The sequence below is a fragment of the Archocentrus centrarchus genome, chromosome 6, assembly GCF_007364275.1.
Source record: "Archocentrus centrarchus isolate MPI-CPG fArcCen1 chromosome 6, fArcCen1, whole genome shotgun sequence".
NCBI classification, from domain to species: Eukaryota; Metazoa; Chordata; class Actinopteri; order Cichliformes; family Cichlidae; genus Archocentrus; species Archocentrus centrarchus.
The window spans coordinates 24,860,555-24,875,552 of NC_044351.1; the positions used below are offsets into that span (position 1 = coordinate 24,860,555).

Consider the following 14,998-nt stretch of genomic DNA (forward strand, 5'->3'; position numbering starts at 1 on the left):
ATTTATTTATTTATTTATTTTTATAAGAGTCAGCTTTTGATCTTGAAGGAGCATCATTTTAGTCCTCCGCATCAAGAGCCATCTCCTTATACTTAAGGCGGTGTCAGGTTCACGGCTTTCAGGCCGTCATAGTTTGACCACACATGGTCATTACGTCAGGCTGTAATGAAAATATGATTTTTTTTTAAAAATATATATATATTAGCAGCCAATCTGTGAAGATAGACATTCAGTGTTAATCTTGTTAAAGCAATATTGACAAATTTTAATCATGTAAAATACAGCAGTCGTTCGTTACAAGTGTTAAGATGGAATTAGCTGACGTACAGGTCAGCATTTACTCTTTTGTCAGCTTAATTAAAAATTGTAAAAAAGTTTAAAGTGTCATGTTGTGCAGAATATAGGCCTGTCCTGCAAATTAACTAAATAAGTATAGGCTATTGTCTAACTCTCTTTCAGCGCAGTGGATATTTTTGAATCCAACTTCGTGCGTAAAATAATATTTCAAGCAGCTCCTACCCGAGTTTACGCTATATTTTGGTTACTTGAAAAGAGTGAGCATTTGTAGGCAAAATATTGTAAATTATCTAAATAAAATAGAGCGGGGTGTTACATGCAAGAGATGCTAATACAATTATAGCCTCTTGTATATGCAAGACGCTTGTTTTTTTGTTTTTTTTATAATATTCAGTTAATATTTTTACATTTTAGACGCATCAGAATTGCACACATGTTGAGTATAATTAGGTCAGGGTGATCTCTGTGTTCAGCAGGCCTTCAACCAGATCCCTTATCACGGCAGGGCAGAAATATGAGTCGGCTTCTTAAATCATCAGCATGTATCAGCATAAAGACAATCCATACCCTCGTGTCGTGCACATGTGGTGCTGCACGCAGCTGTCAGTCTCTGTAAAGACGATGGCTTATGATTAAAAAAACAAAACAAAGTAAAGCTACAGATGGGGGAGCGTGTTTTTGAATATTGCAGGCCTACTAATGCAGCTTCATCACCTTCTAGATATCACGCCAGCATCATGTCGGGCTACAGCATCAGAGAGTGTGAGGGGGTCCGTTTTTGTCTTTGGTTATCTAGCTGTATGAGTGTTAAATACCTGTCATAAAGCTAGATAACCGAAAGTAGAAATGACTTCCGTAACGCTGTGTGCGTATCCGAAAGAAAAGGGCACTCCACCGGCTTTAAAGTCACCAAGGTGGATTTTGAAGTTCACCTCCAAAAGGTAAGAAAATGTTCTGCTTTGAAGTTTGTTATAATATTCACAAATTGAACTGGCCACAGAATGGTTTACTGGAAGTGTGTAAAGTAAGATTTGGAGGATTTTTATGCTGTATTTAAATTTATAAAGAGTTTCTTTCTCATAGCTGAGACATATGTGAGTCTTTCTTTGCAACATATGTCAGATTTGAGTATCTTTTTATGATATAGCAGTGTTTTCAAGACAAAACTAATTTTTAACAATAAAATAGATTATTTTGTTTCTTTTTAAACCTTCTATATTTATTTTTTAAAAAGGCTACAAGTGCAAATAAAAGTCATCTGGCATCTCAATCAGCACTCTACAGCCAAGCATCTTTGTTTGCCTTTAAACTCACATCCCTTTGTGTATTTTGAGGATTCATGGGAGCTTCAGGAACTGAGCCTGTTTCAGGGTGGTTAGGACTGTCCATTGAGGTCCTCTGCAACATGGTGCTGAATATAAAAGAGGTCACCCAGTGGCTGGAGGGGAACAGTATAGACTCAGAGACAAAAAACAAAACAAAAAACATGCCATTTTGAGGATTTTGAAATTAACTGGCACTGGTCCTCATGTGTCAGCAAAGCATCTTGTGGAAAAAAAAAACAAAACTTTATTGTCAAAAAATAAATAAATAAATAAAAATCATTCTTGCAGGAAGGGGGGGTGGAGATTTTAACGTGTCATAGCAGGAAAAGCACAGGTGAACAGACCTGAATGGAGTGGCAGTGAGCCAGTAACCACAATAGCGGGACCCTGAAACTGAGGCAGCTAAATGGAGTTCAGCCATTACTCATTTAATTCATACACTTGTGCTCTTCTCACTGTGAAATGGCAAAATGTCTTCTGCGAAAACTGCTGATCACAGCATAGAGGCAAATAACTGTACTTATTATTAACTGTACTTATTAAATGGCTCTTATTTTCTTGAGGGCCTTCAGGATTCCTCTTAAGGTACCTGGTTCAGGATACGCAGGCATATTGCCCTAAAAGCCTAGTGAGTGGGTTAGGATCTTTTACATGTTACACTCCACTTTGTCATTCATTTACTTTTTTGAAGAGTATTTGCTATTTATTTTAAACACAATGCGCAGTTCCGATTCTAACGTTATTCAGGCGAAAGAAAGGGGAAGCCAATGCTTTGTTCCAGCAGGACTGCTAATAATGCCATTGAGTGGTGTAGCACCCTGCTAATAAAAACACTTGGCGTCCGTATTTAAAGCTGTAGCAAATCTCAGAGCCTTTGGGATACATTGTGTCTTGCCTCAATGAGAAGCCCAGGGCCATCCTGTAGACAGGAGCTGAACTTTTCAACTTGGTACTTCAGTGCTGCGCGGTGCATACGCTCAACCCTGAGAATGCCACTAAAGCCTAAAGAGCACCAAAGTGAGATGAGTTTTCATTCATTCTGTTAACTACCTATTGCTGTAGAGCTTGCTGTCAAATGCGGCTAATTGCTTCGTTTCACATCGAGATATTGGATATGTGAAAAGGCCATGGTCCAAGTCTTTTCCAGAGCTTTCCCTGTTATAGGTAGCGTGTGAATATTGCGTGCCTCCTTAATGAATAGGAATAAAAACACTTGAGGCTTTATGTATGGGATGGTCCAAGGCATCCTTGATTTAACCTTTACTCTTGTGAAGGATTCTTTTGGTGGCTTTATCGTTAAAAAATACAAAAACACACAAGCATGGCAAGAGGGGGGCTGGACTTTGAATCAGCAAAGCTGGAGAAAGCTTTAAAAGTTTTGATAGATGACTGATTTGAACTTGTGTACAGTATGTACAGTAGGCTGTGCTTAGCTATAAAGATACCTTAAAGTGTGTATAGCACATATATTTTCATATTTTATTCCTCTGTTTTCTCTTTCCTGCTCGTGTCACAGGCTTCTGAATAACACAGAATGATGTGGGATTCCTGGAAGGATCCACCATTAAAAGAAAACAAGGAGAAAGGGGGGGGGAACGGTCGCTCTAGAATTGCCGCCTCCTCCACCTCCCTCTCCCACCTTCGCCCTTTTTTGCCCAAGAGCCTCTGATGCCATCTGCACTGCCAATGGAGGCTCTTTGCCTGTGCCAGGAGGCGGACAAAGACCCTGCCGGATCCCTGGAGTATGGGCTTGCACAGAGGAGCCATCTTGGGAGATGTTTGCCGTGACACCTAAAATGGCTGGGCTGGCACACGAGGTGAGCTGCATCATGGCTTTCTGTTGGGTACGAGTGGTAATGGTGGTGGTGATGGTGGCCAGGAGGTGGGAAGTGTGTGTGTGTGTGTGTGTGTGTGTGTGTGTGTGTGTGTGTGTGTGTGTGTGTGTGTGTGTGTGTGTGGTGGGGGAAGGGAACAGGAGGAAGGATGAGGGATGAGGGAAAGAAGAGTTTCCCATTTCCTCCCCAGTCACACATGGCCTCTCCCTTTTCTGCTTTCTTCAGCTCCTGCTAATTAGCAGTTAAGGGGTGATGTGAGGGTGGTGGGTGAAGAAGGGTGGTGGTAGCTGATGGTGGGAGGGGGGTGGCTGGGTAGCAAACAAAATTAATGAGCTGGCACTGGTTGAAGGAAACCTGCCATCCTCTCCTGTCATGGTGCTTCTTTACTCCCTGATGCACACCAGGCAGTGGTGTACGCCGTGTTTCCACCTGACAAACCTCAGAGATTAATTCATGCAAAACGTCTTTTGTTAGGAAATTTGCATTGTGATATTTACCACAGTATCTTTAAGCGTCTTAGTGTGCTGGAAATCTGAGGAGGAGATGAGTGGGGATGCTGAGATTTCTCATGTGGGTAATCAAAAGTGGGAATGTTTTCAAAAGTAGAACCATTACAATTTTTTAAATAAATTGACTGTTTGAAAATAATCTGGTTTACGAAGCAGTTCCTTTTGTGTAATATTGATATTCATATCAATATTCATGTCAGAATGCACACATTTGCCTTTGTATGTGTGTTTTGAGAAATCAGAAATGCCGTTGTAAATATGCATTATTATAACTGTTAACGCTAGTTGGAGAGCCCAGAATTCATTTATATTTTTAAGCATTAGCTCTCAGCCATTTAATACTGATTACAGCGCTTTCTGGTGTGAATTGTGAATCACGCTTGCATGTGATCTGAAACTTTATTTAACGGGCAGACTAAAAACGTCTTCCGAAATCTGACAAGGGCAAAATGACACTGCTAAATATCGGTGCAGATTAAGTGTAAAGCAGTCCAGATCTTCAGCAGCTCCCATGCCTGTACCCCTACACACATGCACTGAGAATTATCCTTATCGTGGCGTAGAGCTGCCCTGTACCCCCGATGACTCCAGCAGCGACCTGGAGCAGAAAAAGAAACACGTGAGCGTGTGTGTGCAGGGCCAACATGTGCAGCTGCAGTGCTCGTGTGTTAATGAACAGCACCGTGCGTTTTCACATTATCATTCAACCCCGTTCTTTCTCACCCCTACCCCACCTCAATAGCTGCCCCCTCCACCCTCCCACCCCACTCCCCACCCATTCCCTTCGAAAAGCCTGCTTTCCCACTATTGTGGGAACTGGTGGTGCGGTGGACCTGGGCTGGGGGGCAGGGTGGGAAAGACCCTCCAGACTAGACATGAGCAGATGCCTGAGACATTAGACTGTCGTGCAGATCACCGGGGTCGGGCGAGCCACTGAGTTTTAATGTGTGTGCAAGTGTATGTGGGTTTGATATGTGTGTGGTGGGGTGGGGTGGGGGTGTAGTCCAGGCCCTGGAGTGCCACCTGACTGTTCATTAGTCTATTCAGCCTCCTTTATATGTCTGAAAAACATGGAGATGCTGTATTTTGTGTTAAATGAGAGGGATTTCCCATGCATTGCAGATGCATTCATATATGATGTGCATATAGAAGCATATGCTCAAGCCTATACCCTGTCACACAGTAAAACCACATCACAGTTTTGGATTGTATCAGAGGTACAGATGCATTTTCAATTTTTTTTACATTAAGAATTTAATTAAAGATTTAAACCCTCACAGTGTGTCACTTCCTCTGCCTTACACTCCTTTATCTTATCTCAATTTCCTATTTGGATGTGAGCTCTCCTTAATGCAAACAGCATCTACTGACTCTTGCTGCTCTCAGGTTGTAAAAAAAAAAAAAAAAAAAAAAAAAAAAATCATACAAGACAATTGGTGGCACAACATATCACGGCGAATGACTCAGCTAAGGCGATGGGTGTGCTCTGTGAAGCTGAATGATGTAACCTGCGGATAATGATTATTAATGAGTCTCATACTGTACGTGTGCCTCCACAAGATGTGTAAGGCATGTGCAGCCCACATGTCAAAGGATTATTCCCTCTCTTTATTCATATAAAAGACTCAGAGCTGTCTTTATAATTGCATTTGTGCTGCTCATCTGTGATATACAGCATACTGCTTCAGGCAGGTTTGACAGAAGAGAGAAACCACTGCATAGCAAAAAAAAAAAAAAAATTTCAGAGATACTATAGCTTGCTTGATGCTATGTCTCTGTTGCACATCTTCATGATACATTAGGGAAAACACAGGAGTATGGGGGACACAATGATGCAGTCTTTATTTTTAAAAGTAAAGCTAAAGCTGGGGTGCTCAAGAAAGGGTTAAAGACAGCGTGACCAAATGTATATGCGTGTATGTAAAGGAGGCAGCAGGTGTAGCACATGGGCAGCCATGTTTGAGCTACCATCTGCATTTGCTGAGGAAGTTAGCTTGTGCTAGCCTGTGCAGTGCCACATTAAGGCCATTTGCAGCTGCAAAGAGCTGGGCATGGAGGACGTGCGTGCGTGTGTGTGTGTGTGTGTGTGAAAAGTGTAAGGGGGATATCAATTTGTATGTGATAGCTGCAGCAGTCGACACAGACAGCATGGTCAAAGAGAGGGGGTGACTGAAGCAAATAAGTCAAGAAAATGTATTCACCCTTAATACTGGAAGTGCAACAGCTTTTACTCGTACTTGGAGGGTGTTAAAAATGAGCAACATGCACAGAGAAAATTTCTTTGTATAATGATTATTGAGAACTATAATTCTTACTAAATGCAGTGTGGTGTGGAGGGGGGATAACACGACGTGATTGCAAATGAGCACAAAGGAGTGAAAAAAAAATGCAAACACGCTGTCATTATAAACTCATGTTGATTTAGATGTGGGAAAACTGCTTCAGAGTCGCATGCTTTTTAATTGTCTCGGAAACAAAGAGTTTTCAATCAAGACGGTCTGAAACGAGAGCGGCTGGGGAGTGAGGTCAGCAGCTCTGACACTGTGTCAGGAGGATTTAGGATATAAAGGTCCCCCGAATCTTCCTCTGCACACTGTAGATACTTAAATATTCATTCTTCATTCTTCCATTCCTTCTACTTGTACATAACTTTAAATTTGACAGAAAAATGTATTTCCCCTCAAGAAAATGGCAGAATAGAGATGATTACCTTTCCTTCCTTTCTTCCTTCTGTTATTCATTATTAACTATGTATTGCTTTTCCTATGTGGGATTTTCAGTGCAGGGAAATTATAATGTATGACATGATGAAGTGACAGTAGCCGGCGCTCACTTCCTATTCTGTGTGAGTGCAGCAGCGTAGCCATAGTAGCGATAAAATGTTAATACCATATAGCTCCTGGGTTACCTCTTCACTATGTGTGGACAGTATTAATGTTTTAACGGCTCTGCTGTGGTGTATAAAGCGCAGCTCATGGGCTGCCCGTAGTCTTGGATGAGGTCCAATGTGGGTCAAGCGAGGCTCATTGGGGCTCTTTAATGCAACTTTGGCAGAGACTAATCTTGCACAAAGCCCAACGCTAAGTATCTTAGAGGAAGATGGAGAGAAGTTTCTACATCCAAGGCTTTTCAGATTACGTCTGTTGGCTGTGGCATCACTGAGTAGGGGTCCTGTATGCTCCAATGAAAGTAGGGGAGAATTAGGTGACTGAGCCTTTAATACAGTGGGCCTTTGTAATCATATCAGTAGATGAGGTTCTGGGGTGAGCAGAATTACAGGGAATCCTTGGAGTGACCTCTTTTTTTTTTTTGTGGATGTTATTTCATTCAGTAGTACCGTGTGTGATGTCAGTACATACTAAAGCAAAAGCAAAAAAAAAAAAAAAGGTGCAGAGTACACTCTCTGATATAAGATGGCTGCATGACTCCAACGCTGTGTTAGAAATCAAGTCAAGTTCAAGTTCATGGTTGCAGCCGCTCTGTCTGCAGCCGGTCAGAGAGTTAAGAGTGTCTGTGACCACCCTGGAGTACAAGAGGAGGAGGAGTAGGTGGTGGTGGGTGCGGGGTACATAGCCTTTGACCTCTGTTAGTGTTGCTATGGGAAAGAGGCCGGTCGGCTCAGTAATGTAAGACTGAAAAGGCCGAACTGTCAGAGCTGTCCAGCAGACGTCAACCCCCCCATGATACACACACACAAACACATACACACACACATGCATGCAAACTCTAACTCATTCGCACACACTCACAGATGGCACGGGCCAGCTTGGGAATGTTCGTTGTGAGAGAATGCTTTATGTTCATCAGACACTGTTATAATTCATCCAATCTTTTGAGTCTGCGCCTCTTCCCTGGCACATTCTGTTAGACTTCTTCTGTCTCATTGTGTGTATGTGTGCGTGTGTGTGTTAGCATGTGCGTGTGTGTGTCACCCAGTATACAAATACTGTGATAAAACACTTGTGAGAAAGGAAACCAATCCTACATTGCAAGCAGAGCTCTTCAAATAAAATGTGCTCCCTGCAGTCAGAAGAAGTCAGCAGAGATGAAAACATTTCACTAAAAAAAAAAAATAGCCAGCATATTGTCATATACTGAAATTACAGAGCAAACAAAACATTTCTTTCAAGTGGGATCCTCGCTGTACCTATCCACATAGAGATATTTGAACACTGATTCAATTCCGTTTCGCTTAAGCTTCACTATTGTTGTTCTTATAAGACAATATCTGTGCAATGTCCAACTTTGTTAGGATCAAATTTCATGTTTTCCTGTGATCTGTTTTAAGAACAACAATCTAATTAATAATCATGGGTATCGTTTTTTGTGGCCCAAACCTCAATTCATGAGTTATTGATCTCTTTTGGATGAAGATGGTTAGATATGTAGATAAAATAATCTGTTGCACTATATATTTCTGTGTCTGCTCATTTGAAATGGTCAGTGTTTGATGTTTGAGTGACTGCGTGTCAGAGTGGGCATGCAAATCCACTGATTGTACTATGTGCATGTTCCATGCCCCCTCTGTGAACGTGCGCAAGTGTGGCCTCATTTAAGGTTGCATTCATTCAGGGGAGGGGTCTCGCGAATAAAAGAGCTCCTATTTGCATACGCTGCATGCTGTCTGCAGAGAGGGAGCAGTCAAAAAAAGATATCAGAGGTGGACAAAGAGAACGAGGACAAATCCTTCATTGTGGGGTTGGTGGGAGAAAGGGCTCATCTGAATTGGGGAGTGGGTGGAAATTGACAGAGAAAGAGTTCGGGCTGGTTCCCTGTGGGGATAAAAGCCTTAAGATCCCTTCATGCATACAGCCTGCAAATGGAAGAGAAGAACAACATGCAGAGCACAGGGGTCTTTTTTTACAGTGCATGAAAAGGAAGTTTGTTTTTCTGAAACACTGCTTACAATCTCTAATGTATAAATAAAAAAAAGAAAAAAAAAGAAATCATGCACAATAAATTCACTATTGGCTAAACAGACTCATCAACATTTGGAATAACTAAAGAGCTTTGGTTTGCAGAATCGTTAGCGGATTTTATTTTGTTCTTAAACAAATCCCCACAGACTCGTTTTTATACGGCTTTTATATGGAGACGTTATTTACCCTTTTTATGTGTTCTTTTACCCGGTGGCCCTTTGTTGTTTGGTTTAATTTGTTTTATTGCAAATGTTTGCAGTTTTTAATGAGTGCTCAGCACTTTTCCAGCTCTGAAAATGCTTTACAAATAAAGCTTTTAATTATGAATGCTTAATCAGAACAAAACTAATACACTTTCATGTTATGTTGTCAATATAATCTGCTCCTAAATCAAGATTGTTTTGAAGAATATCTTCACTTGCTTTTTGCACCCAAAATGTGAAACCTTACTCTCACTCAGAGTAGGAGAGTTTATGGAGCCAAGTTTGATTCTCATGCTAATGATTCCCTCCGTGCTTTCTTCCTCAGGATGGGACAGGACCTGCATCTCTGCACTCTGTAGGACTCTGCTTTGGCATAAAGACAGCGTGGAAGGAAACTCATCAAAATGTCGTCATGATTTCAGGAGTCCTAACAGAGCATAAAATTTAGAGAGGATCCGTCAACTGAAACATGAGTGTACTGTCGAAGTAAAGTAGAAAGCAGCGGGTTTACTTTAAAACACATTGATCAAGATGCCTCTGTTAATCCCAGAAAACTTATTTCTTATGCTCATTTTAAGACAATAATAGTAATAAGGCAATAATGACGTGTGATTTGACACGTTTAGACATATCTATTGTTTAAAACTGGTAATAAAACTCTTTTTTTTTTTTGCACTTGATAATTTGTGTATATTTTCACAGTTAATTATTGCTTTTAAAAAAATATTAAATATATCCCTCATGTCTCCAAAATGCAGTTTGGATAAATATAAATTGTGTTATTATTATTACTTCTGTCAGTGAGAGCTACTTAAATAACAGAATAAAAAATATGAAAATATCACCCCTGTAGCAGTGTGGTGTTTTATTTTGGTGATCCAGTACACAAGGAAATAAGAGATTGTGAAAGTGGATTATTACAGCGCTAAGAAAATAAAATAAGTGCAAAACAGACACACGTTTTGTTATAGCGTCTCTCTCTCTTTCTCTCTCTCTGTAGGAAATGTTTGAGTGACCCCGCATTAAGTTTTAATTAGGTGGAGCAGACAGAGTACCGCGCTGAATCGATCTGGGAAAGAAAAGTTCATCAGCCGAAAAACTCAGTGACCAAAATGACCCTGTCCGCTGTTTTGAAAGAAAGAAAGAAATTTGCTCCGATAGTTTTCATATTTAATCAAAGGGATATTTTTTGGGGGGGGGGGGGGGGAGCAAATCATGGACTAAAAGCGATTCATAATAATGTAAAAGTGTAAATTCAAGTGCGTTGTTCTCAGTTATATGTGTCAGTGCAGGCCAGGGCCCAGTTTAGACGATTAATCAGTTTTGGGAGATTACAGGCCGTCCAAGTGTCATTTGGACCTCAATCAGTGTCCGACTGATCTCTGTCCGGAGTCAAACAACAGATGGACACGTGCAGGGTCAGCGGGGGATTATTTCCGGCTTTTTGTGTGGAAACAAACAAAACACTTAAAAGTGACAGAAAAAACAGTCATGTTCTTTCTTACAATAACCGAGCTCAGAATTTAGTGAATTGGAATTTATTGTAGTAGACTTAATAAATAAACGAATAAATAAACAAACCCCAGTTTCATTTCACTTCAGTCTATTGAATATATTAGCTTGCACTACATTCTAATACATTTTAAAAACAATATTACATGTACATAGCCTTTTAAAATTAGCAGACTTTTATTTTGAAGTGCATGCATGTATGAGACTTATTTCAATTTGTAAACAGTGATGAAATGATTAAAATTCATAAAAGAGAAATTAAGAAAAGATAAAGTCAGATTTAAATTACATTTTTTTAAAAAAGCTATTGTTCCTATACAAATGTCACAGCAGCAGAAATACAGGTACACAGAGCTAAGTTGCAAAGCCAGAATACCTGCATGTAACACACACACACATATATATATATATATATATATATATATATATATATATATATATATATATATATATATATATATATATATATATATATATATATATATATATATATATATATATATATATATATATATATATATATATATATATTTACTGTATATATTAAACAAGACATCTAGAAAACAAAAATAAATGTAAGATATAATGATAATGTAACAAAACAAAGTGTGGATACAAACAACTTGCAGTAAGATGTGTAATTATACAGTCACTTAACAGTGAATAATTTGTGACAGTGCTCTTTTTTTCCACATCTTCTCAAATCTAACATCACATGGCAGTGGAGATCTCACTCATGGAAGCCCCACACAGGCGTCAGCATGTTTTCAATCCATCTAAACACTACAGCGGCTGATTTTGGTGATTAGTTCCCCTCTCTGGATGAATGGAACCCAATTAGTGAAATCAGCCTCTGTAGAGCCTGGATGGAAGGAAAGCCCAAATGTTCAAATGATGTTGTAAAAACTGTTACACTGGCGTGATTTTCATCATTAAAAATGTTTCATATTCTGCTGGCTTTACCCTACATGCTCTGCAAATGTGTGCTTTATGTTTTCTGTCTGCAAACAAATATCAGAGAGCTCCGGGAATAATTATGGCACCTTCAGTATCCTATCATCCTTCTGCAGAGGTAATGGAGTGCTTGATTCTGTTGCTTGGGATAAATATTGCTTTTTGATGAATGTCCTGTGAGGTGGGACAGCCGGTCAGGGACCTGTTGGTGAAATCCCATGTCAGCAGGGGTCAGGGGTCATGATCTGGACAGTCCCCCAGAGGACAATAAACAGGCCGGAGAGCTGCTGAGGTCAGAAACAGCCTTAGCCAGAACCAAAGGTCAAGGGCTGCTAATTAAGTGGCTATTTCCTGCTATTCCCAAGTGACCTATGGACTTCAGACAGAAAATGAAATGCATGAAGAAGTTAATAAATCATGTTAACAGAAAAAAAGGGGATTTGAACAGTATATAATAAACACAGCAGGTTCACCTCTTGTGACAAGAGAAAATAAAATATAAAGATTAAAGACAGTTTTTTTCTGTCTTATATAAATCTTATACATTTCTGTGAATATAACATTATATCCAACAGGTATTTAGTTCTTCCACATCAATATTCTCAAATGCTGCTCCTTTAAAAGAGAGAAGCAGTAATTCAGGACCTCACTGCTCAAGTTGAGGAATCCAAACATTTTGGAGGGAAAGTGAGAGTTGGTAGAAGCTGTTTATGCCTTTCCAGCCTGTGAATGAGCCTTATGTGTATGATCCTTTAGCATAAGAATGGAGATGGGGCCTGTGAACTTCTCTGACACTGACCTTTCTCCCAGGATGTGAATAGTATCACTCAAGGGGCTACCCAGCAGCCTTTCAGTCAGACCTGAGCCTCGCCCTTGCCTAAACTTCTAATCAGGCTGATTTAATGTATCCTAAAAGTCCTTCCTCACCACCCACCCCACCGCTGCTTCAGAGGAGTCACCGTGCAGCCATTTACTGGAGGCACATACAGCCCTGCTTCTGGGCCCCCGAACACTGGGAAGTTAGAGGAGCTGGTTTGAAACAACGGAGAGCCCTTTTCTCCTTCCAAAGTGTCTGGGTTTCTTTATAATCAATTGGTTCCTCCTCCAAGGAGATGATACTTCAAACAAACTGATTTGGATTTCTCAGACAGTCAAGAATATGGAGGTATTATTATTTAAAAAAACGACATGTGCTTCACATGTCAACAATATACTTTATTTATGATATGTTTTCTTCCACCTGCAGTGATTTTTAAAAAGTAATATATTTACCTAAAATGAACTTGTAAATAATGTGGGAAAACACGGAAATATTAATCATCCTACTGTACACAATGCCATTATAATTATAATACATTATAATACAATATTATATGAGCAGCATAATAACATGTACACAACATTATATCATTGTCAAGTGGACTGTTTTATGCAGCACATAATTTATACATAAATGCCATTTGCCATAAACGTGCTTTTAGTTGTTAAGTTCAACATGCCTACGTGTTGTATAAAATGTGTGTGTTCTAAATAATTTCTCAACTAAGTTAACGGAGAGTCTCGGTTTATTCTGATCCAGAAATAATTATTATAATAACGAGAATAGAATTTAACTGTAAAAAAAAAATAATCATAATTTGGATCATGCGGTAGGCCTGTGGGGCAGTATCAAAGATCGACACTACAAATGAACCTCAGCAGTGCAAAGGAGCACCACGTAAAAACCGATCCTGCAGAAACTACAGAGCCAAAGACTCGTTCAAGCTATAACCTCAAAAAAAAAAAAAAAAAAAAAAAAATCGATACATCTCTCCTGCATCCTTTTGTAGAATCACGAAGGCTACTTAATTCAGACGGTCTGTATTTTATTTTATTTTTTTCACTTAAACTTATTCCTGCATTGTTTGGGAGGAACTTTACTGGATCAGGCTGCTGTGGGTAACTCTAAAACAGTTCTGCTATCTTCAAAAAACTGTAAAACTTACTTTTCATAATTGTAGCAAATATGGCTTTCAGTTCTTTTTTTTTTTAAAGGATTCAATAGGCTGATATTTATTTGATTACTGAACGCATTTCCTTCTTGTTATTGTGAGTTAGTAACTGGCTTGAGGTTCATTTTAATTTGTATGACTTGGCATTAGTGTTTACAGCTGCAGTGCCGCTCTTGATTGGTGTGTGAGACCATCAGTGCAGCATGTCCCGCCTCTTGTTGCAGCTCATTCCCGGGCTGTAATACAGTTAATAGACGAACTGTGTAATGTACTGTGGGTCCTCTGAGAGCCAGCCTCTACCTGCTCTATAATCTATCAGTCTTCTGTTACAGTCTGCGTGCTGCGTAAATGCCCGTCAGGTGGGATTTGAAGTGGAAGGCAATAACGTGAATTTAAAACAAAAGAGATAGAGCTAAATGCAGTATTATTATTATATATTTTAAAGGTTTAATGTGCGTAGATCGCTTGGATGGTTAATTGCTAAAACTATAATGAAAAATAATTCGAAAACACATTTTATTCTACATTGCAGTAACACAATAACTCTTCTATAATAAAGGCCATCTGTGTATTTTCCTTTGCAAATCATCCACAATATATAATTAACCTTTAAACTTTTTGGCAACATTTTTAAAAACGGAATTGATTTCAAAGAAACGAATATTTGGTGTCTTGGTGTCTACTATCGAAAATCAATTGAAATCACAGCAAAGGCGATTATCGTTTGAATAATTATGAAACACGGTGACAGCGAATCAGAGGTTATTTAAGCTGCCAGTCAGCAATAAGGGAAAAAAGAGGGAGGCTACATGTTTGGAAATCAGTTTGTTAGAATAGCTTTGGCGGTTATTGCTCTGTCTCAGTATTAATGGCTATTTCACATATTCGAAACAGATTCCGACAAAATCTATGCAAAAGCTTTGATCATCTAAAACGACTAAAGAAACAAGTGGCATCAGTTATTAAGATGGGTATCTGCCCCTCCTGAGTGTATGAGTGAGGAAGTTTGCGTGTGTTCCTTTTGTCACTGAGCTTATTTTGAACATGTACATATCACTGTCTATGTCTGCTGTGTTCGTGGGAAGAGCAATAAATGTGAGATAAACCTTCTGCTGCCACTGTTGGCTTTGTCCTCTCCTGTGGCGCTGATTAAGTACTGTTAATCTTCAGCATGTCTTCTAAAGAAATCAGCTGATTTACACATTTAGGTTAGCAGGACGATGAAGATCAGAATGTGTTTTGATTTATAACAGGAATTAATTCCAAAAGCTTCAAGAGACAAGACTGGGTGGAGGGGGGGTGGAGGGGGGGTATGTGAGAGAAAGAGTGATGAGCCCATATTGAGACACACTTTGTGCGCATGCTCACAATGAGGCGTGGAAAGGTTCATTAATACTGCACGCAGTGTGGGTTGGCATCTTTCAAAAAGCCACGTGAGGTTTCAGCCAGTCCC

At 39.6% G+C, this 14,998-nt stretch overlaps 1 long non-coding RNA gene across 1 annotated transcript; it reads left to right on the top strand.

Moving 5' to 3' along the window:
- Positions 1–1,146: 1,146 nt before the first annotated feature.
- Positions 1,147–9,932, top strand: LOC115781423 (uncharacterized). The gene is made up of 3 exons (XR_004020082.1): positions 1,147–1,238; positions 3,139–3,439; positions 9,414–9,932. It is a non-coding gene; the product is annotated as an uncharacterized LOC115781423 (long non-coding RNA).
- The last annotated feature ends 5,066 nt before the right edge of the window (positions 9,933–14,998 follow it).